This window comes from Aulostomus chinensis, chromosome 7 (assembly GCF_037954235.1).
Source record: "Aulostomus chinensis isolate RoL2024-O1b breed Wild chromosome 7, RoL_Achi_v1.0, whole genome shotgun sequence".
NCBI lineage: Eukaryota > Metazoa > Chordata > Actinopteri > Syngnathiformes > Aulostomidae > Aulostomus > Aulostomus chinensis.
Genome location: NC_141326.1, coordinates 1,005,098 through 1,028,860, shown reverse-complemented (window position 1 = coordinate 1,028,860; position 23,763 = coordinate 1,005,098). Strand labels below are relative to the sequence as shown.

At 48.5% G+C, this 23,763-nt stretch overlaps 1 protein-coding gene across 1 annotated transcript in view; it reads right to left on the bottom strand.

Annotated features, from left to right (window-relative positions):
* Nucleotides 1–20,598, bottom strand: part of znf469 (zinc finger protein 469) — a 228,301-nt gene extending 207,703 nt beyond the window's left edge. Inside the window, 1 exon segment of the mRNA XM_086208037.1 lies at nucleotides 20,331–20,598. The gene's annotated coding sequence lies outside the window, so the exon portion shown is untranslated.
* Nucleotides 20,599–23,763: the final 3,165 nt, after the last annotated feature.

The following is a 23,763-nucleotide window of genomic DNA, read 5'->3' as shown; positions in this document are numbered from 1 at the left end:
ATTCAAATTTTAATTGAGGCCTGAAAGAAGAACTCAACACTTCGTAACGGCTGTTCAGGGAATCGTTTGCTGGGGATGCTGAGATGACATCGATCCAATGCTGGCTCGTGCAGCAGAGAGAACTTCTGCCTATTTCAGTCATGAAGCAAACACATTGGGGTTCAAAGGTCAAAGCCAGATGCAGCAGAGCCGTGTCATAAGCACATCACTTCCTCCTAAGCTTTCAGCCTCTTGGCATGTTGCATGAATGGAGGAGCAACTAAACTGATGAAGTTTATGAACACAAAGCAGTACCCATGTTTGCAAGGATGGTAGAATACTGCATCGGGAGGACACTTGGGGTAGTGACCACAGTGCAGTGGTGGAGCCACTTATACACGCTAATAGTGCTTCCTGCTAGGGTTGCAAAGGGCTGGAAAATTTCCGGTAAATTTCTGGAAAGTTTCCAGAAACTTTCCATGGAAACTTTAGCTGGGGAATTTTGGAAATATTCCAAATTGGAAACTTTCACAGGAATTTGGGGAATTTATGGGAATTCAAGGGAATTAACTGGAAGTTTTGTATGAACATAGGCCATATGAATCGTATATCAACAATAAACTTTTTATTTTGTTATGATCAGACATTTTTTCCAAAGGATACAGTGATTTATAAGTAGAAATTTATATTGAACAATCAACTCTTTCACTGAATAACAAAAACATGAACATTGACTCAAAAGAATTTTTTTACAGCTCACCCAGCAAAATGTAAAATGGCAGCAGCCTAACCCTCCCTAAAAAGACTCATTCAATGTCTCAAATAAAGCCGTTTTTCCAAAGCTTCTCAAGCCAGATGTCTGTACAGTAAGTTCTGCATGTTGCCAAGTACTTTCAGGCTTCTTCCTGAACCTCAATGTCCTCAGTATTCATTTCTTCAATGTCTGACTCCTCTTCCTCTTCAGTGTCAGTGTCCAACCTTGTTGGGGATGGCGCTGTCTCAGGCTCAAAGAGCCCGAGGTTTGCCCGTATGGCCACCAATTTCTCTACTCGCTCATTCGTTAGCCTGTTGCGAACCTTTGTGTGCGTGTTCCCAAACAGTGACCAGTTGCGCTCAGAGGCAGCTGATGTTGGTGGGATTTGGAGGAGGATGGAGGCTACAGGTGCAAGGACTTCAGATCCACAAAGTCCCTTCCACCAGGTTGATGGAGGAATGTGCTGGCTTGACTGCCAGATCCCATCCCCTTGCCAAAGGCCTTGCCTTGTACGATACTTTGCCAAACTGCCAAGTACTTCACCTACATCAAGACGGTGAGACAAGGCAGTGATAACAGTGTAAGCACCACTGATCTCCTCTCCAGAGAGCATGCTTGGATTATTTGTGGGGTCCAGCATGGACGCTGCTGCATGCACTGGTTTCACGCAGAACTTGTGGCGCTTCTCCAGTAATTTCACCACTGTTGTTTCTTCTGCTTTTAGTAGAAGTGAAGTGGGCAGGGCTGTGAGGATTGCTGGTCTTACTTCCCCAAAAAGACACTGGACATCTGACAGGAGGGCATCATCACCCTCTATTTCTGTGACTGCTGCAGCGATGGGTTTCAGGATAGTCAGGCTGCTGGTGAGTCTTTCCCAGAATACGTCATCCAACAGAACTCTCTTGATGTCAGGTTCAATGCCTGCAGTTTGGGAGATGGCCATCTCTTGGAGGGACTCCTTTCCTTACATGATGACAACCCCAGCCCAACGTGTGATGCTGGGGAGCTTCAGTGTGGTACTTGTGTTTCTTTCCTTTTGTTTTGAGAGGTATATTGCTGCAGCCACTTGTTTTCCCTTCACATACTTGACAACTTTCTTTGCCCTCTTATGTAGTGTATCCATTGTCTTCAGTGCCATGAAGTCTTTCAGGAGATTATTAAGAGTGTGAGCAGCACAGCCAATGGTTATTATATGAGGGCAGGTTTCCTGCACGCGTGCCCAGGCCGCCTTCATATTTGTCAGTAACAACAGCAACAACCTTCTCTGGTCCAAGGTCATTAATGACTGCTTTAAGATCATCAGCAATGTAGGAGCCAGGATGTCGGTTGTCCTTTGTGTCGCTGCTCTTATAGACGACAGGTTGTGGGGTGGCAACAATGGAGTTTATAATTCCTTGTCCCTGAATATTTGACCAGCATCTGAAATGATTGAAATGCAGTCTGCTTCGTCAGTGGTTTCCTTGACCTTTGTTTGCACTCCGTTGAACTCCTCATCCAGCAAATGGGTAGACCGTGCGTGTCTGGTTGGGGGGATGAATGCTGGTCTGAGAACATTAAAAAATCTCCTCCAGTAGACATTGGTTGGCAACATCAGGGGAGAGGCAGTTGCATAAACTGCTCGAGCTAAACACTCGTCTGCATTTTTCTGGCTATTTCGATCCGTTGAATCCAAGGATCCTCTGATGCCAGAGGGACCAGGAGCTGAGCTGAGAGTGCTGGAGCCTGATGCCACAGCCACAGATTCATTTTCGCCTGGAATGGAACTCTTGTCTGCCGTACGACAGGAGATGAGCTCTGGGGGAATTTTGGGCACTTAGTGATATGCCTGTCCATCTTTGTGGCATTCTTCACGTATGTCTTTGCACAATATTGCACGTAAACAAAGACTTTCCATCAACTGTAGTTGGTGTGAAATGCATCCACACACCGGATGGTGTATGTGGCATTTTTCTGTTAGATAAGATGGCAAACAATGCATGTAGATTGTAAACTGAACGAATGGAAAGGTCTTCAAGACATTTAGATGATGTATAAAATCATGTGTGGTGAAACAAAACTGCAGAAGAAACAGCATCATATTCTGTGGTACAGTTAGCTAGCACCATCATAAGCTAACTTCAAAGAAAAGGCGCGAGCAAACATTTAGCATATCTGCTTTACCAGTGAGCTAACAATACATTTTGATTTTGCCAATTACAATTTAATATCATATTAGATATCATCTAACTAGTGAGATATCAAGTTAGATATCATCTAACTTATAAACTCATCAAAACTTACTTGACTGTATGTGTGGCTTCAAATGTAGCCTATAGGTGTTGGTTGGTGTTGTCGAGTGATGTAGAAATCATTGTGCATGTGTTGGCAAATGCACAATGCATGTAGGGGGTGTGGCCTCAATAGCCCTGCATTAAATAGTGTGTTATATTCCATTGATTGAGGAATAGCAAATTATACTCAACTGACTGCATATCAAATCTGATTGTTTTAGCCAATATTATGCTACAATATTATTTTCTACCAACTATCTTTATGTTTTCAGCCTTCAACTTTGCAAATTCACAGTTTATTCCCATTAATTCCTGTTAATTCCCATAAATTTCTGTTAATTCCCATGGAAAGTTTCCAACTTTGAAATTTCCCAGAATTTTGCAACCCGACTTCCTGCTAGCCTGACAGACACATGCACCTGTGCAGAATCACTCAGGTAAGCTGGGAACATGACTCCAGAGGTGATGAGGCCTGCGTGCGGTGACCACAGATCAATGGTGGACTGATGAGGCGTATCTGATTCTGTCAAACTCCAGCCGTACGATTGAAGCTGAAGTCACAAGTGTCAACTGTGAAAGACACAAAATTAATAACTAAACTAATCAATGATTTCGATGAAAATCTCGTCTACACAAAGGTGCTGCATTTCACTCTCTACAGTCGCACACTTGCAATTCTCCTGTTCTTGGTTTTCAAGACTCTGCCCTTACGCACATTGTGCGTGCGTGTGCACACACACACACACACACACAAAAACACACACACACACACACACACCGTGGGGGAGAACATGTCACGTCAACCCCAACCAATTGAAAAGCAGGTAAAAATATCTATTCTTCTTTTTAAGTGCACGTCGTGAGGTTGCCAACTACCTCTGCTGCTAGTAGCTGCCAAAATAACACTCCTGCTGTTGGTCCAATCAGAGAGCAGAGCAGCAGCTGACCTGCTGTAGCCCCGCCCCCTCACCAGCAGCAATGGCATTAGAGACCCAACATGGCTGCCAGAGAGGAAACACTCCTCCTGGCTGCACCGGACTGTTCCTGGTAGGTTAGTAAGGAGGAAAATATTAAATAAAAGCAATCAAGTAGGTGGGCAAATAGATAATCGATGATCGTGATTGGAAATAACTCAACCCCCCAGCAGTGAACCCAGTTGAGGCACAGGACTTGCTGCCTTCACAGGCCCAGAGACACGACAAACGCTGGCTGCACCTCTGGATTCTTGGCTGCTCTGCGGCACCATGCTGCCGGCACCGGGCCAGCAGTGGGCTCCTATCAAGCCTTGAGAACATCCATCTCAGGAGAGACGCAAAACCCTTAAATGTGGTTTTCACACCCAATAAATCTAACATTGTCTGCCTTTTTCAGTCGGTTCGAGGGTGTTCACAGGCCCGTCTGCTGGCCGGGTAACCGGTGAGCACTGTTATCTGAGAACCTTCACTGAGAGGAAACGTCTCTCGGCAATTTCTTCAGGACTGCAATCAAAAATATATGTGATAGTCCCAGGGTTAACTATGTAACCTAACAACACAGTTACAGGCAAAACAGAAAAGTTATGCCAACAAATGGTCTGAATTATGAGAGAAAAATAAATGAAAGAGCAAAGACAAACACTGATTGTGGATTCGTTCTGGGGTATGCAATGTTTCTTTGCACCTCTCTGACATTTTCCATCAACCAGTGCAGAATTATGTATGCATGAAAAATAAAAATGAGAAACTGATCCAATTGTCCGAGGGACATAACTCAAACCAGCAATATTTCTGGAAACAACAATACTCCCTTCATCACTGCCACAAATAAAACCATGGTGGCTCAAGTTCATCTCCTCTGAAGGCCTCGTCTTCTCCCTACTAAAGGCTGGTGTCTGCCTCACCCATGCCGCCCCCGGCCCCCCTCACCACCATGACAACTAACTGGAAAGATGAGCCCTCTTTCATTTGAGGCCTTCAGTGGAAAATGGTGGTTGGCTGTTTTGTCCATGAACGCCCACAGCTGTTTTCCCCATTCTGCTGTGCTTCTTCTGCCACAGATCACTTGGACAGATGTCCTCTCCACCTGGGGTGGATCTAATAACCCGAACTCCCCTCGGCTGTTGTAGATACGTGAAGCGTGTCCCGTGTTTAAGAACTATCACATGAACGGCTTAACCAAATTCACTCAAACATCCTTCCATCAAACACACTGAGTCACCGGCTAATCCACCTTTCCTAGACGCCAAACAATATCGACACTGTTGTATGAAGAAGATGTTTACACATACGTGCTGCTCAACCTCCCGGCGGCCCAATTTTCTTTCATCATTACTGAGCAAGCCCAAGGATGTGTCTGCCCAAATCCCCTCTGTTATCCCACTGCTCTGCAAACAGTCCAGACAATTATCCCATCAACCCACCTCCTCATCAGCAGGCAACCTGTGTACCCTCCTCGACGCATCCGAGGGGACTCCGGGACTGTCTGAGCCCATTAGGGGGCTCCTGAACCCAGTACGCGCCCAGACACACTGCAGCCGTGTGTGGTCCTGTGGAGCCCGGGGCCGGACATGTGGAAGCAATCACTGCACACAGAGATGAAATGATATATAGAACTAATACAAAGATGGATCGGTAATGGTCCAGATCTAATATCTAATCCAAATACACTCACTCAGCACACGCAGTGACCTCAGAGGTCCAGTTCAGAGTCTCCGAGAGGAAGCCCAGATCAGTGAGGACCTGGATCACACGCTGGATCTTTTCATCGTTCTTACGCGTAATTATAAATAGCAGCCAAAACTACCGTTCAGACAAAAACGGTGAACACTGCTCAAGCACTGGGGCCCTTGAAGCCTGCTAGGAGCCTAACAAGCCCCCCTGCTCGCATGGACTGTTCCTCAGCAGGACCTCCAGGTTCAACATGGATGCAACAAGCTGTTGCAAAAAGGGACAGGGACGTGAGCGTGTCCACAGAGGATGAGCAGTCACCCACACAGCGGTAGCCTCTCCTGTACAACATCTAGAGGGTTAAAGTGAGACATTCCTCAAACAGACGAAGGGAAATAAAAGCTATGTTCAAATTCAAAAAACGAAACCTGCAACACTTTCATAACTAGCACCAAACTAACATGCTGGTGAGCCACGGTTGCTGTTGATGCTGGAATCTCAGGAGCAGCGTCCTCCGTTGGGTAGAATTCATTCATCACAGATGGAGACATGTCCGTCCCGACTGGACCTGCCAGCCACGCCCCTCCTCAGGTGTCTGACCACCGTCACCTGTGGTCGTGGCACTTCACCAAAGACAACTCAATTGTGGGTTTTGCTTTGAAATCAGTCCATTTTAACTCTGGCGTTACTGGATGTTGAGTTACTTCTGTCTATAATAGAAGCAAGGATTACATCAGTTAGGTATCATCCCCCTCACGCTGTCCCGTGTGGCAGGGGGGCCTTTCAATCCTGTTGCTAAGTTAGCGTGCTGACACTAAACATCTTTCTAACTGATGTACACCACACTCAAAAACTGAAGAGGCAACATCACACATAGACGAGCCAGAGACCCCCTCCGCCTGCAGACGGGCCAGGTCCGTGACCACCACGGCGGTCTTAGAGATGCATCGGAGCTGACGAGCTCCAGCTGCTCTGACACCCTGTAAAAAAACTGGGGCTACCTGACCCCCCCCCAGTCACTGATGCCTCCAAGAGAAAGGGAAAGGTGTCAACTGGTGCCAATGGGGGAGGTGACCATATAGTCACCAATGACTGCTGGTCAATCAGAAGGTGTTCTGGCCTGGTGGACTGGTCCTGCCCGTCCAAGAGTACACCAATCAAGATTTGGGGATGAAACACACACTGGAACAAGTATGAGATCCACACCAGCAGCCAGAACTGCTGAAGGTGCTGGTTCCCTCCAGCTGCTGCAGGTGGAACTCCTTGTTCCTGGCAGAGGGAGGACGGCTGAGAACAGTCCGGGGCGAGGACAGGGACGGCTGAAGGCTCACAGTACAAATGATGTGTGCTCTATTACTTCGTCCTCATTTAACACAAGCACTGAACATCTTTGCAAATGTCCCCGTTTTTTTCTCTCTCTCTTCTCACACACACACACACACACACACACACACACACACACACACACACACACACACACACTTTAAAATGGTGTTCTTACCAAGGAAGTTGTGTTTCCACCTGTTTGTCTGCTTGGATGTATTCAGGATGACACAAAAGTACTTCCTGGATGGGTGGGGCCACGTGATAACCAATCATGGAGCAGCTACACTCGTTACTTTCCCCTGGTCTGAACTCTGTTTGTGTTTGTTGTCATCACAGGTTTAATCCATCTGAACTCACATTCCTGAGAGAGCACGCTGCTGCCATGAGCCCAGTTGTCTAGCAACCAACATATTGCAAGCAGATGCCCAAATTGTGGGGTGGGGGCTGCTTCCAATCATCAAACTGCTGACCATCACATGTCATCGAGTTGCTACTGACACCTAGAGAGACTCATCACCCATTGCTGCATTGACGACTCATTCAACGGCATTTATGAAGCTACATAAAAACCACGCACTTCTTAGCCACACAGACACCAAACAGGCACATTTAAAAGTAAGTTTCCTGACCAAAAATTAATAATAAATGTGTGTACTGGAACTTGGATGGGCCCTCAGCTGATATGTGTAACATTCAGCCAGCCATTAGCAAAACTGAAGTCTAGTATAAAAACTATTCAGAAGCAGGCGAGTGACTGGAAGGTCCTCCAGTGGGACTACAAACATGGCGGCGGCATCGGCCACTCGGATGCCTTCTGACGAGCAGTCAGAGGCTCCTGATCTTTTCACTCTGTGGGTTTGTCTCTTGTGACATCAGGGCAGCAGCGGATCTCCAGCCATGGCTTTGGTGGAATACAACCTTCACCTGCCGCTGGTCAGGAGGAGAGCGAGCAGAGAACGACTGAATGAATGAAACTCCTTTGTGTACAGCGGCCATGTGATGACTGCAGCTTTCTGCCCGTCTGCCTCTCACGTGAAGGACAAACAGACTGAAACAAAGGACCAGGTCTTCATCCACTGATTGAGGAGAGTTACACTTCTGGTCGGATCCTGTTGCTCCCAAAATACCTGCTAACTCATCCCGCGCTGACTACACCCAGGTACTGACCCGGGGAGCAGCCCAGTCTCTCCATCCGGCACTGGAAGATCTGCATCACTCCTCTCAGTCGATACTCTCGTTGTGGTAGAAGAAGTCCAGTCCAAAGACTTCTAAAGAAATAAATCTAACACAAAGACTTCAGTGTAGATCTTAGAAGACCAGCAGGTCTGTTTCATGAGGGTTTAGTTTGCACTTTATAACCTCAAATCTCAGCAATACTTCTTCTATGTTGGGTTCTTCATGGAGCAAAGCAGCCACAGGGCTCAATCAGTTACTTCTGCTCAGAAGAGCTGGTGACCTGATGTGCAGGTGCTCTGGAACATCAGCTCTGGCTGGGAGAATCAGCTGGAGTCTGGCAAACACACACACACACACACACACACACACACACACACACACACACACACACACACACACAGGGTTTTTGGTGGGTTTGGGTGATGATGTACTTTGTGTCGCAGACATCCTCTGTGCATTTGTTGGTGTGGTCATTCTGAGTAGCAGCTGCCTTGAACATGTCCCGATCCCGGCATTCAAAGCAGCCCTGAAGTGCCTCCATGGCCCCCTCTGACTACGCCCTCACCTGCCTTGGCGTAGGTTTCTCTCTGATCAGCAGGGGCTTGTGTGCAGGAATAAGCATGACAGATAAGTGGTCTGAGGAGCCAAGGTGGGGCGGGGGCTGCTCTGATGCATCCTTAATGTTGGTGAAGGCCTGATCTAAAGTGTTCTCTCCCCTGGATGCAAAATCCACATGCTGGTGGAAATGTTGGCCGGGTTAAAATCCCCAGCAACAATGAAAATGCCCTCAGTGTGAGCAGGCTGCAGCTCACTGACAGTCCGGTAGAGAAGACCCACAGCCTCGTGAGTGTAAACTCCCTGGGCAGGTAGACTGCAGTTTACAGTCAAAAGCTCAATGTAAGGTGAGCAATGGCCTCAGACAAGCCTGGCATTTTTACACCAGTTGTTGTTAATGTTAGTACACAAACTGCTGAGGGTGCTGTTCCTATCAGTGTGAAATGTAGCTAGCCCCTCAAAGCTAACAGCATTGTCCAGGATTGATGAGTTGATCCATGTCTCTGTCAGAATTATGGCACTGCAGATCCTCAACTCATGTTTTGACGTAAGTTCCAGCTGCAGATGATCCACTTTGCTGTCCAGGGAGCAAATGCTGGCAAGGAAGATGGATGGAAGTGGCGGTTTTTAGGGGTTAGCTTTGAGCTTAGCTGTTAGCCCGCCCCGACAGCTGTGCTTCCGTCAGCACTCCAAAGCTGCGTAAATACTCCCGTGTAAATGTACCTTTGAGGCCAGCACTGGATGATCGTCGTTCCAGCAGGTGCTGGTGATCATATGCTAACTTGCTATGAGCGTCTGCTATTTTAGGCATCATAGGAGTCAAATTTTGTCCAAAATAACTAATCGTCAGTCGTGTATGCAGCTGAAGCCCGGTAGGGCACCGCCATGTTCCAAAGGGAAGAAGTGTTGACCCCAGTTACTTCAACGTATTTAATACGTTGAACCCTTGTTGGTAATCGGAGCTCCCAGACGCCTCCTGTATGGAGGAACTCGCTGCCTGCATTGCTCAGGTGGGATTTTGGTTCCTCCACACTAACAGTCTTCAAATCTTGAAGGTTCCGTGGGTCTCTTCTAGGAAGCCTGGTCTTTGGTTCTTTCCATAGATGGGTGTTCTGGCGTCTACATTACGGTCTCTAGACTCTCCCAGTATTTCTCGTCTAAACGTCGTGCAGCAAACTTCCAGCGAGCTTCAACATGTTGGTTCTTCAGCGATGGCGTCTTGGGTGGCGAGCGCTCATCCAGGCCACGGCTGTTGAGTGCGCGACCTGTTTCTTTGGAACGACTGGACCTCTGAAGCTCTCCACCGCGGTCCTTGGCTCCTGGACAGCTCCTCTGATGATTCTTAACTCCTCTGTCAGGGATCTGGTGAGGAGCCGCTGGTCGTGGTCGGTTTGTGGTGAAATGGTGTCGTTTCCATGGTGCAGCTCACTGGAACATTCGGGGGTTTCCACATCCTTCTGGAACCAACGCCTTCAGTGTTTCTGTGCTGCTGCCCATCATGAGACGGTTCCTGTGTGACACCTTTTCTTTACCATTTTACGATTCTCCTCTGAGTTGTTGAAATACAAGTGGAATATTTGTCTTTGAGTAAACAATCTGGATGTTTCATCATAATGATTTTTAAATTTTACACAGTTCCTCACCACACTACAGCCAGAGAAAATTAATTTTCTGCATACATGAACACACTACAGCTGTGAAAATACAAGACTGAGCTAATTTCATGCAGACTAAACTCTTAGTTTATAATCTTTAAGTCTCCAATCATTCAAAGTAGTCAGAACTGCTATGATAGACGCTTTATTTTCTAGGCTTTACTGCTGTTTTGTCCAACATTTTTTTATTAATATGAAAATTACACTGAGGAGCAGGACTTACACACACACACACTCACATACTTACACACACTCACTCACACACACACACACTCACATACTTACACACTCACTCACACACACACACACACACACACACTCACATACTTACACACTCACACACACACACACACACACACTCACATACTTACACACACTCACTCACACACACACACACACACACACTTACACACACACACACACTCACACACACATACTTACACACACACACATACTTACACACACACACACTCACACACACACACACACACACTCACACACACATACTTACACACACTCACTCACACACACACACGCACACATACTTACACACACACACACACTCACACACACATACTTACACACACACACACTCTCACACAGACATACTTACACACACACACACTCACACACACACACACTCACACACATACTTACACACACATACTTACACACACACACACACTCACACGCACATACTTACACACACACACACATACTTACACACACACACACACACACACACACACACACTAGAGCTGGGCAATTTTATCGATTCTGCGATATACTGTGTATCGATATTTTTGTACCAGTAGAGTGTTGATTTCTCAGCCCCGCATATCGATTCATTTAGCCCCATTCAAATCTCCCGTGTTTGCGGGAAGAGCAGTTCAGTCTGCCAGCTGATGGTGTCGCTGTAGAGCAGCGTAGTTACCCAGACGCGAGAGTTTCAGGAGAATGGCAGCAACTTTAAGTCCAGCACCCGCATGCTTGAAAGCAGAAGTGTGGGAGCATTTTGGATTCCAGAAAGGACAGCAACGATTTAGAAAAGTGTTCAATACTCTGGAAATACCACCAACCTGCGAGCCCACCTGAGACGTCACCACCAAGACAAGGTGAAGCTAACCGAGCCCAAGAAGCTGCGGCGGGACTTGAGACAAACCACGCTGGACAGTGACGGCATTTATTCCAACAAGTTCCCATCTTCTTCAGCGAGGTCGCAGAAAAAGAGTCCATCGCTTGTTTTATTTGTCAAGATCTGAGACCTTATTCGGTGGTGGAAAACACTGGCTTTAGGCGAATGGTGAACGCGTGGAGCCCCGCTATGCTACTGTCACCCGCGAACACCTCACCAAGGTTTGCGTTCCCAGGTTGTACGCAGAGACAAAGGCACACGTCAAAGCCTCCCTGGCAAGTGCGGAGAGAATTGCCCTGACGTGCGGACCTCGCGAACAACAGAGGCGTATGTCACTGTCACGGCCCACTTCATAAACGAGCAATGGGAGCTTGGTACCTATGTCTTACAAACCAGGGACATGCCTGAGAAAAACACCGGACAGAACCCGGCAGAACTTCTGAGGAAGGCCCTCGCTGAGTGGGAAATCACAGAGAAGGATCCAGTAATTGGAACTGACAACGCGGCGAATATGTCTATAGCAGCTGAGGAGGCAGCGTTCACGCCACATGTAAAATGTTACGCACACACCCTTAATCTGGCCGCACAACAAGCTGGGCGCACAACAAGCTGGGCGCACAACAAGCTGGGCGCACAACAAGCTGGGCGCACAACAAGCTGGGTGCACAACAAGCCCTCAGAACCCCAGCACTGCATGTCTGTTAGGAAGAGTGAGACCTCTTGTGAACTTCTTCAGGCGAAGCACCACAGCCAAGCACATGCTGAAAAAGCAGCAGACTTCTACAACTACCAGGACACAAGCTGATGACGGACGTGGTTACAAGGTTCGTGCATGGTTGTGTGCATATATACATATATATATATATATATATATATATATATATATATATATATATATATATATATATGCACACACACACATATTTATTTTACAGCGACAGTGCACCTTAATCAACATTACTGTAATTGCTTATTTTGATTTTATTACTAATTCATTTTGTCATTAATGTAAAGCAGCATTCTGTGCATCCATGCTGTGAAGGGCGCTATCGGTCTATTAATTAAACACAGTTTCTTACTTTTGTTTAACTACAGATGGAGCAGTGCGCACGACATGTTGGAAAGATTCCTCGAGCAACAGCCGGCCATCTGTGCAGACCTGCTCACGAGTGAGGCGAGGAAGACCGAGAAGGATCTGTGCACACCGACCGAGTCAGACGTGACAACAGCTGAGGAAGTGGTCAGTGCTTATGAAGGAGGCTACACAGTACATGTCCAAGGAGAGGACCCCCACACTGCCAGTCGTCGAAGAGATGAAGGCGGCCATGGCTGGTGATCTTAAGGGGAGGTACATCGACCTCAAGACAACTCTCCACGCATGTTCAGCGATGGATCCAAGATTCAAAAGTCTTCCCTCCCTGACTGAGAACCAAAGACAGGAAGTTTATGAGGGACTGGTCGCAGAGGCTGCAAGACTGAGCATGCAGCCATCCGAGGTCAGGCAAGCCAGGGAGGAAGCAGACGCCTAAATCATCCATGATTCAAGTTTCAAAGGCAAATCCTATCATGTTAACAGTTTAAAATGGATATATTAAAGCGTTCAAAAAGCATATTTATGATTTTTAAACTATTGAACAGGTTAATATTATAGGATTTCAAATAGTATTATTAAATACTATCATATTAACTTGGATAAATATTAAATAGTTTAAAAAGCATAAATACTAATGCTAACAATTTTAACAGCATATATATCAAATATAGTAATTAAAAGATTTATGGCAGTAAAAGCTCATGAATTCCATTTTATGTTGACTTCTTTATTTTCGAGTGTGAATGAAGAAGGGACAGCGAATGCTAGAACTGATGATGATGAGGGGATGGCGTCCGAAGAAGAGGCTGTCGATGGTGGTGGGTGACACAAGGAAGGAGAGAGCAGTATCACCCATCCTTATCCCATGAAGTCCACTGTGTTGTCTGGAACCTCTGTGTAGGAATTATGGAATGTGTTTAACTATTAATCATGTGTTTTTGTTTTTATTGTTTATTTATTTGAAGGTCAGGGTCCTCCAGCCAGGAATCCAAGGCCGTCTTATCCACTGGCTGCCCTTCTTGGTGCAGCACGATCCAAGACAAATACCCAAGAGGACGAAGCCAAGGAGCAGATGACCCGCTACGAGCAGGCAGATCCACTGGTCTGGTGGAAGGAGCACCAGTTTGAGTATCCACTCTTGTCACAGCTTGCTAGGAGATACCTCTGCAGTCCTGGCACGAGCGTCTCCTCGGAGAGGGTCTCTCTGTCATCACCGCTCAGAGAAGTGCACTTCTCCCAGAGCACGTCCATCAGATTCTCTTCCTGAACAAAAATCTGAAGAGAATGTAGATCACTTGGTCTGCAGTTATGTGAAGAGGAGTTTTTCTGTTGAGTGTTCACTTGTTGGTCAGACCTTACAGGCCTACAGCTACTCTGCTGCTTAAATGTTGCTCCAGTGGACTTGAATTATCGGCTGCCGTGGTGTATTTTTAGCTAACCTTGTCTGGCTACCTCCTGTGTTCAGGATCAAGCTAAAAAGCTGCCTAAGTAGGCCACTGGCTGCACTTTAATTCTTTTTTCATTTCACTTTTCAAAAGCTTGAAAGCTACAATTTACCGTTTTACTGTTTCAAAAAATGAAACTAACTTTCTCACCACATCTTTGACTCATTTTGTCCAGCATTTGCAAGCTGCCAGTCAGAGCCTGATGTTGTGGAATTGAGGCTTGCAGTTCAGTTAATTCAATCCAAGTCAAGGGAACTCACAAGATGTCACCAAAATCTCTTTGTCCTTTAAAACCTTTCAGAAAATGATGTAAGTGTCGAATCGTATCGTGAGCTGAATATCGTGATATATATCGTATTGTATCGCGAGATTAGTGTATCACTAAAGCCCTAATACTCACACACACACATACTCACACACACTCACACACACACTCACAAACACACACACACACATACTCACACATACACACACACACACACACACACACACACACACACACTCACTCACTCACACACACACACACACACACACACACACACTCCACTCCAGGACATTCCCTGGAATCCGATGCCAGGCTTCTGTCAGTCTATCTTCAGTCTCTGCCCCCTCCATGCTGGTGAGACAGAGACGGCCTCGTCTCCCCTCCAGTCTCACCCTCGTCTCTCTGAACCATTTCAACATCTACAACCTGACAGTCAGAGTCCTGGGCAGCCACACACCCGCCAGCTCAGGAGCAATTAAGGGATCACTACCTGCTCCAGGACACCTCAACAATCTCCTGGGGGGGCGGGTATCAAACCAGCAACCCTTTGGCTCAAGACCACTTGTTTGGGGGGGGGGGGGGGGGTGCTGCCGACCCGCCTTCCAAATGATTTTCAAGCATGTCAGCAGCTCTGGTGGGTTGATGTCACACTCGTGCGCAGAAGTCACGATGCAGCTCTGAAGGCACTCCGACCCCGCGACACATCATCGGAGGCAGGTGGGTTGCTATGGCAACAACATTTGAGTTTTGTTACTGTGTCACTTGTAAACTAGCTCTCGGGGTACCACCCGTTCACTGTTGTCTTTCACCAGAGTGGAACTTACCTGTCCTGGCTTCTCTCAGCCCCGCTGATCCCTCACTGGCAGCACCAGCGACTCCCAGGCTCCCGCTGGCAGGAGTCACTGGTCCTCAAAGGAAGAAAATAAGGAAGCCATCCTGCTTGAGGCCTGACAGAAGCACATCTCGTCCCTCTGATCACCTCCAGCACTGGTGAGCAATTGGAGTTTTACTGGGAATTCGAAAACATTTTTTCAAAATGTGAGAAAAGAAGAATGGTGAACAACTGAGCAGGGGATGAGCCACTGTGGGTGTGGCTCCTGAGACGAGTTCTCCAACAAGACCCAGAAAAACAGGACCTGGAACAACGTCTGGATCTGTTTTGTAACCAAACTTCATTACCCAGCGATCATGTGATCAAGAAGAGCTGAACCAGATGGTGGGGAATTAGTCCCAAAAATGAATGTGCCCCCCCCCCACACACACACACACACACACACAGTACTTGTAAGTATAAGACAGCATTTGTTTCTGTACTGTTGGCAACAAGTGCCCCCCCCGACCCCCCCACCCAATATTGTACTCAGAGATAGCAAACCTAGCTCTGAAGGAACGTTCTTCTAGTGCTCCTGTAGGTTCATGACGGCTCTCATCTGGAACCTTAACCTTGCTTGAAGTCACTGACACAAACCAGTCCAACACATCAGGGTCACAGGAAAAACTGCTGGCCCACGCGGTGCCCGACGGTGAACTAGCTGAGTGCAAGTTCACTCGGTGCAGGCGGCCGAGTTTTGTTAATCCTTCATGTTTAGAGCAGGTTCCTCCAGGGCCTTCAGCGGGCCGCTGCCAGCCCCTCTCACTCCATCTCATTACTCAGCAGCAACAACAGAACCCAGGACCCAGGACCCAGGACCCAGGGCCGTCTACTCATCTTGTCTCTCGCTCTCTAATTACACCAAACTACTGCTGAGCCAAAACACAGCTGGGTTTGACATTCACTTCCATTTCCTGGGCTGAGCGGCTCACGCCGGACGCATCCTTGAGAGAAAAGGTTCTTGTTCACCCCTGATTGCAGATATAATCAGAGCTGGAGGGCCTCCATCTCGGGCCTGTCCTCCCTCCTGCTCCCCTTCCCTTGCGTGTCCTAGCCACAGCAAAGACCTGAACCTACGTCTGTCCAACAGGACCAGACCATGATTGGACCTGAACACCAGCAGCTCAGCCAAAAGGCTGAGATCACGTCACATCCTTCCGCCTGCGTTTTCCACTTAAGACAATGCGTGCCATTTTTTTCACTCTGTGACATTTAAGCTTCTGCTTCCAGTTTCCTCTCCTCACAATTTTCTCTCTCATTTTTTGGAGGTAATTAAGGGGCGTGGAGTGCATGAGATGACAGGCTGCAGATGAGCTGTAGAGGAAATGGACAGTTGTGTTGGGTAAGACCAACAAACCCAGGGCACAGCAGACTTCTAGAGTCTGGTGGCTGAGGTGGGCCACCTCTGGACTGGGGACACCAGGAGGGAACAGGAGGCTGGTCTTTCTGCTGCACGGGTTCCCCCGGGCTTGGAGAACTTGTGTGGCTGCAGGCGGTCTGTCATTGCAGCTCTGGAACCTGGAGGTGAGAGAAGCTCTGGACTAGCACCACTGGCCCACAGCAGCAGGACTGGTCAACAGCTGGGACCAGTAGGCTGACATGGTACCAGGGACAAGTCGGTGTTTTGGGTACCTGGTCCTATTTTGTCAGGACCTGGCTCACGGACCATGACAAAACACAGGAGACACAGGTGTCAACAGAAAGGCAGGGGGCAGGCAGATACTGGGAACCAAGGTTCTGCAGGCTGGGGGGTCGGAGGGCTCACTGGCTGATGGAGGCCTGGATAACTGGAGGAAGCTGAGCTCAGGGCCGACTGATGAAGAGCTGCATTAGCTGCATTTTACCACGAGGTGTCGCACTTGCTGTGGCAGCCACGTGGAGGACAACAGCTCCACCTGCAGGTAGTCACGCCCTTGCAGACAATCCCAGGGGCCGCTGCGAATGACAGGCACACTCAGCGGGTTCCCTGCTTCTGGCAGGAACCTTCTCAGTTCACGTGACACTGGCGTGACCCGGCTGCACGTCAGCAGATGTCCTGCTGCTTCTCTTGGTCTGAGTGATACTTTTACTCATGAAAGCAACTGAAATCACCTCGTGTTTGTTTCATCAGTTTTAGCCACTCAGCTAACGTTGGCGCTCAGTGACACCAGCCTGGACGGTAGTCGTGACAGCACGGTGAGCAACACTGACGAGGATTTTCCACTCACCTCATCGTCTGCTTAAAGTCAAGTCAAGCTGCTCTGGTTTCTCTGACACAAACTCACCAAACTGCACACAGGCAGCATTGCTGAGCTCACAGGACTGAATCACAAGAAGGCTGAGAAAATGACCGAGTGGAGATCTGACAAAGACACAAACGGACTGAAGGACATCGCTCAGGACACAACAGCAGGCCGAGGGCTGACAGCTGATTGGACAGGAGGAGCAACAAGAGTGATCAACTGATAGGTGCAGGTGATGAGGGATAAAAGGAAGGAAAACATAGGAAACCGGAAGTAAACCAAACGACGAGACAAACTTTTCAAAATAAGACAAGTAATAAACGCAATCTAACAGGAGGGGAGGCCCAGCCTTCCGTGTCTCCCAGCTAATTCTACTGGTCGACAAAACCAGCCAATCAAATGTCTGCGTGTATCCTCATCAGATCTCAGCAGGTGTGGATGTGGAGGTGGGAGAATGAGGGTCAGCGGCACCACCCTGACACTGTCACACAACACGCCGCCATCATCGTGGGAGTGTTGGTTTCTGTCCTCAGTTTCGTTCTCCATTATCATTGATGCATGAGCCGATCTCAGGTTGGTCCAGGGATCCAGGAGCCAGTGGATCTGATCCTGAGCAAGTGGCTCCTGGAGCCGGCTAACATGTTGAGTAGAGCATACGTGACTAACAGTTCTAATAACTCCTGATGAGCCGGCGGGCCGCGTGTATGGCAGTTCCAGCATCTGTGTGTGTGTGTGTGTGTGTGAGAGAGAGAGAGAGAGAGAGAGAGGGAGAGAGAGGGAGAGAGAGAGAGGGAGAGAGAGAGAGAGAGAGAGGGAGAGAGAGAGAGAGAGAGGGAGGGAGAGAGAGAGAGAGGGAGGGAGAGAGGGAGAGAGAGAGAGGGAGAGAGAGAGGGAGGGAGAGAGAGAGAGAGGGAGAGAGAGAGGGAGAGAGAGAGAGAGAGGGAGGGAGAGAGGGAGAGAGAGAGAGAGAGAGAGGGAGAGAGAGGGAGAGAGAGAGAGAGGGAGAGAGAGAGAGAGAGGGAGGGAGAGAGAGAGGGAGAGAGAGAGAGGGAGGGAGAGAGAGGGAGAGAGAGGGAGAGAGAGAGAGGGAGGGAGAGAGAGAGAGAGAGGGAGAGAGAGAGAGGGAGGGAGAGTGAGAGGGAGAGAGAGAGGGAGAGAGAGAGAGAGAGAGAGAGAGAAAACACTAAAAAGAGCTGTGGGAACCGCTCAGGTAGGAAGGTTCTCTATAATAATGAGTCCACCTGAACACCTGTGGCGGGGGGGCGGGGGGGCTGTCATAGACCCTGACCCTTTAACAGAGTGACCTGCCATCATGAAGCATCATCCCGGCGACTTGGTTGTTTTGGTCGCGGTGGAACTTAAGAGCTCGTTCTGGAGGCTGAGCACTGCTCCTCCTCGTCGGTATCTCCTCAAACGCTGAGTCATGCTTGCTGAATCAGGCCCGGCCCAGTGACTTCAGACTGTGAAAACTCATTTCTCTGTGCCGCTGCTGTCACGCGTCCAGCAGACGTGTTTGAGGGCTGAACAAGGCTGTTTCTTGTTCTGTGGTGATGGCGGAGGCAGCAGGTCTCGGGCGAGCCAGCGAACGCCCTGGCTGGAGATGCTGCGCTCCCAGTGAGGGACACAACCCCAGAACCGGGCCGGCAGGAACAGCACACTCAGGCGTCACACAATAAATCACACCTTCACCTCCGATAGATCAGATGAGCCGAGACGAGCCGGTCGGCCACACGTGGGTGTGTGAACTAGCCGAGAAGGCGAGAAGCGGGTCAGACTCTGGTGACTAACCAGTCCAGACATGCACACCGTCTTGTCTCAGGCTGACCTCCTGGAGCCTGAAGGGAAACATGCCTGGAGACATCAGACTCTCCAGGGTCCAGGACCCAGCCTGGTGCTGCACGCCACATCTGGCACACGCAGATTTACAGCCAGAGCAACAACGCGAGCGGGTAAATCAAACACAGCTCCTCTGCTCACTGAGGGGAACGCTGGCGGTTCCCTTCATCACGTGGGAGCTTTCTAGCATTGCCGCCCCCCCCCCCCCCCCGGCATCAGACTGGGCGGGGTCCAGCCTTGATGATCCATGTCAGTCCCTTATGCCTCTGAAAGCAAACGACCATTCTGACACGCTGAAACTCAACAGGTGTGAACACAGACACTGCAGGTCACGGCGACCCGGTGGTGCGGTGCCGCCCCATCATCTCTGCCGCTCTCACAGACCTTCTGGATTCTTCTCTCAGCTGCCAGCTGCAATTTGCCAAGAAGAAATCCATGATAGGAGAGAGGAAAAAGAGCCGTGGCAGGAAGTGGCTGCCAGGTTCTGTTGAGAACCTGGCCGGTGCAGTCAGGGCTGGCCCCGCCTCCAGCAGCCCTGCCAGTCTGTCCAGGACTCCTGTGACCGCGGAGCAGGTCAGTGTTCGTCCCCACCGCCGGAACTAACGTTCCCCTACAACTCCAACATCGATGGCGGCGTCTAGGACGCTGGGGTTGGCGGAAGGCGTGGCGTGGTGGTGGCCACTGACACACTCGTTGGTGCAACTCCTCATTTAAATGAATCCAGTGATCATAAACACTTTCATTAAATTAGAAAACCCGCATCACGTGGTCCCCCATCCAGGAGGGGGCGAGGGTGCGCAGCTGACGCCGTGTGTGTCAGTGCTCCACGTACGTGACGTCATTTCACGGTGCACTTGCTTCACATTAAGACGTCACGACCCCGAGAGGAGCATCAGTAACCACAACTTACCGCAACAGTTGCGCTGCGGAACCTGAGCTTCCTGCCGCCCGCGGACCTCCGGGCGGCTGCGAACACGCGAGTCAGCAGCGTCCCGTGCACGACAGCCGCCCGCCTACGTCATCACGTCATAAGTTCAGCTTCAGGACATCTACGTCATGCACACCTCGACGAAAACCCCCGCAGCGGAGACGCTGGGACTTACCGGGCTGGAGGAGGTCAGGCGCAGGTCCGCGCTGGCACCTCTGCGCTTCAGCGAACTCGTTGACCGGGGAGCATCGTGGAGTGTTCGTGCGGAGGAGCGCGCCCTCCTCTCCTCACATCTGCTCCCTCAGCTGCAGGAGGACCTCCCCTCCCTCCCTCCGAGCCCCCGCTCGCTTCTCTCCGGCTCGGACGCCGGGGACGAGCACTCGTGTCCGGGACCGCTTCGCTCGGACGGGCCGAACTCGTCCCCGCGTCTCCAGGTGGCACGAGGACCATCGCCTGGCGCGCGCCAAGCAGCTCGTAGTGCTGTCACGTGATGAGCCGACCTGCCCCCCCCCCCCATAAAAACTACTGATGGTACATGGTCTACATTGTACATATTACTGTAAACTAGAAATGAAAGTGTGCGTTTTGAAGTGGGTCGCAGTGAAGCCCACTTTATGGACTGCAGGTAAAATGGCGGCCATGATATTTTAATTTAGTTTATGTAGTCTTATTTTCTCTTATTTGGTCTATATATATATATATATATATATATATACACACACACACACATATGTATTCATGTATATAAATATATGTATATTTATATACATACAGTATATGTATGTATATATGTATACACATTTGTATATATTTACGTATGTATATATACAAATGTATATATGTGTATATACATAATATAGATGTATATGTAAATATTTATCTATATGTATGTATATATACACATTTTTACGTGTGTATGTATATACAAACACATTATATATATATATATATATATATATATCCATCCATCGTCATCTTCCTCTTATTCCTACACATTAAGGGTCGCGGGGGGGTGGAGCCTATCCCAGCAGCCTTCCCCCTGGACAGGTCACCAGTCCATGGCAGGGCCAACACATAGAGACAGACAACCATTGGCTCTCCCAGCCACGCCTACGGTCAATTTAGAGTCTGGATTAACCTGGTCCCTCTTGATGTCTTTGGACTGTGGAGGAAGCTGGAGTACCAGAGAGAACCCAGCAGGAACAGGGAGAACATGGAGACTCACCCAGAAAGACCCCGTGCTGCAGCCGGGGCTCCACCCACAACCTTCTTGATGGGGGGCCACAGTGAGGACCACTGCTCCACCCACAACCTTCTTGCTGGGGGCCACAGTGAGGACCACTGCTCCACCGTGCTGCTCCATATTTATATGTATATATATACACATATACATATAAATATATACATACACATATATACATATATACACATATATACATGTATATATATACATATATATTTATATATACATATATGTATATATACATATATGTATATATATGTGTGTATACATATATATGTATATATATGTATATATATACATATATATGTATATATATACATATATATGTATATATATGTGTATATATATATATATACATATATATGTATATATATGTGTATATATATATATATATACATATATATGTATATATATGTGTATATATATGTATATATATATATACATATATATGTATATATATGTGTATATATATATATATACACACACACACGCACGCACGATACCGCGGCCAGCCTCTTTTATGTCACATAAGTATATTTACATACATGGAAACTACAGTACTACAGAAGTAATGTCTTCCTGGTCCCATGTACTCTGACCTGTGAAGTACTGCTTGGACCCCCTGCGGCCCTGCAGTCGCCCCTCCTGACGCTCGTTTCTACAGAGCCTCGTTTACAACAATTCCTTCCTGTTGTGGTTCTAAAAACAAAGGCCGTTGAGTCATGAGAGGGAACGCAGCAGCTTGGAGGAGGACGAATGATGGATGATCAACACAGATCTCCGGGCGCAGCCGCCTGTCAGCCCCCGGGCAAACAGAAAGAGCAGATAAGGCACCGCACCATCCCTGGACCTTCGTCCGGGGCTCTTTGTTTTCTACGCTGCTGAAGGCCCAGACTCAGCTGCTCCCCCATTTAGAGCCCACAAGCTCCAGGATTTCATGGCTGTAAAGTGAGACGCTCTTTGTTGACATGCAACTGCAAACACAAAGGAGAGAGATGTCTCGCAAGCGGCGTTCGCATGCCTCGCAGGTAACCTTTTGACATATTCAGAGAGAAAGATTTGAAAAGGAGTGTAGAAGGAGACACTGACGTAATCCGTCTCTGGACATAAAACAGATCAATCCTGGCTGAGCGGAGCTCGCTTTCCAAAAGATTAACATTTGCTGATTGATGATCCTTGTGTTTGGGCATTCACACAAATGTGTTCCCTCTTTTCTACACTTCCTGAGATAAGCGCTTGTGGAGCTGCTGCTGGGGGGCAGTCTCATGCCAGGCGAGCCCAGGTTGGTGCACATTTGTTCTGGAGATGCTGGTGCAACCGCCAACTCTGCAGGAGAACGCAGAGCATGGTTTGGGTTCCCTCCATCGCTCCACTCCTCCTCCCCAAACATGCTTTCCGCCTCCAAACAATCTCATTCCTCCATCAATCACTCATTTCTGTTTTCAGCAGGTTATCATCCAGGCAGCCTGAGAGAGGGCTCGTTGCTACGGCAACCACTCTGGCTCCTGGATGGAGCCCAGGCTTGTAAAAGTGAGGAGCAGAGTCTGTTCCCTTCTAAGTCCAATATTTAATGGAGGGGTCACTGGGGGGGACGCTCTTCCAAGCCATTAGTCGAGCTCAGCTGTGTCAAGACTTTTTGGGGGGGCGGACGCAGCCATGCGGCCTGCTGACCTCCCGACCAGCTTAGCAAATTTGTTTAAAAGGGGAGTAAATGGACAGTAAACAGCTTCCTGAGGAGAAACAGGAAATCACAAGTGGAGGAGCAGACGCGGCGAGGAGCAGAGCAGATGAAGAGGCGGCGTGTGGAGGTCAGAGACAGCACTAGCAGACGAGGAGGAAGCAGCCAAGTCCGTGGATGTTGTTTTATCAAGTTCATTTTTTCGCCCCCCAACTCCAAAATACACCATTACATCACACGGAGCATGGGAAACTTCCCGCACCAACACAGCTCCACACTGCCTGGCTTATCTGCATTCTAGCAGCCTGCAAAGATGTTCTTCATGAGAGCAGAGCATCACTCCAACACGCCGACCGGAGCACGGCGAGGCCCTGAAGTGGATGGCGGTGTTAGCCAGAGACCGAGGTATTAATTCCAGTCTAATTAGCGTCTAGTTTGGCAGGACTGCTGACAATACAGTAGCATCATCCTTGAGTTCTTAACGCTGACTAGATACACATTTACTTGGCTCAACATGAAACGTGACCTCAAACCCTAACTAGCATTTCTCGCTCTCCTCAATTGTCTGTTTCCACTGCATGTAAGCAAAGTCTCATCTCGGAAAACTTTGAAGCCATTTTGACGGCCACGCTTGATGGCAGAGAGAGAAAATACAGAAACCAAGCAAAATGAAAACACACTTTTATG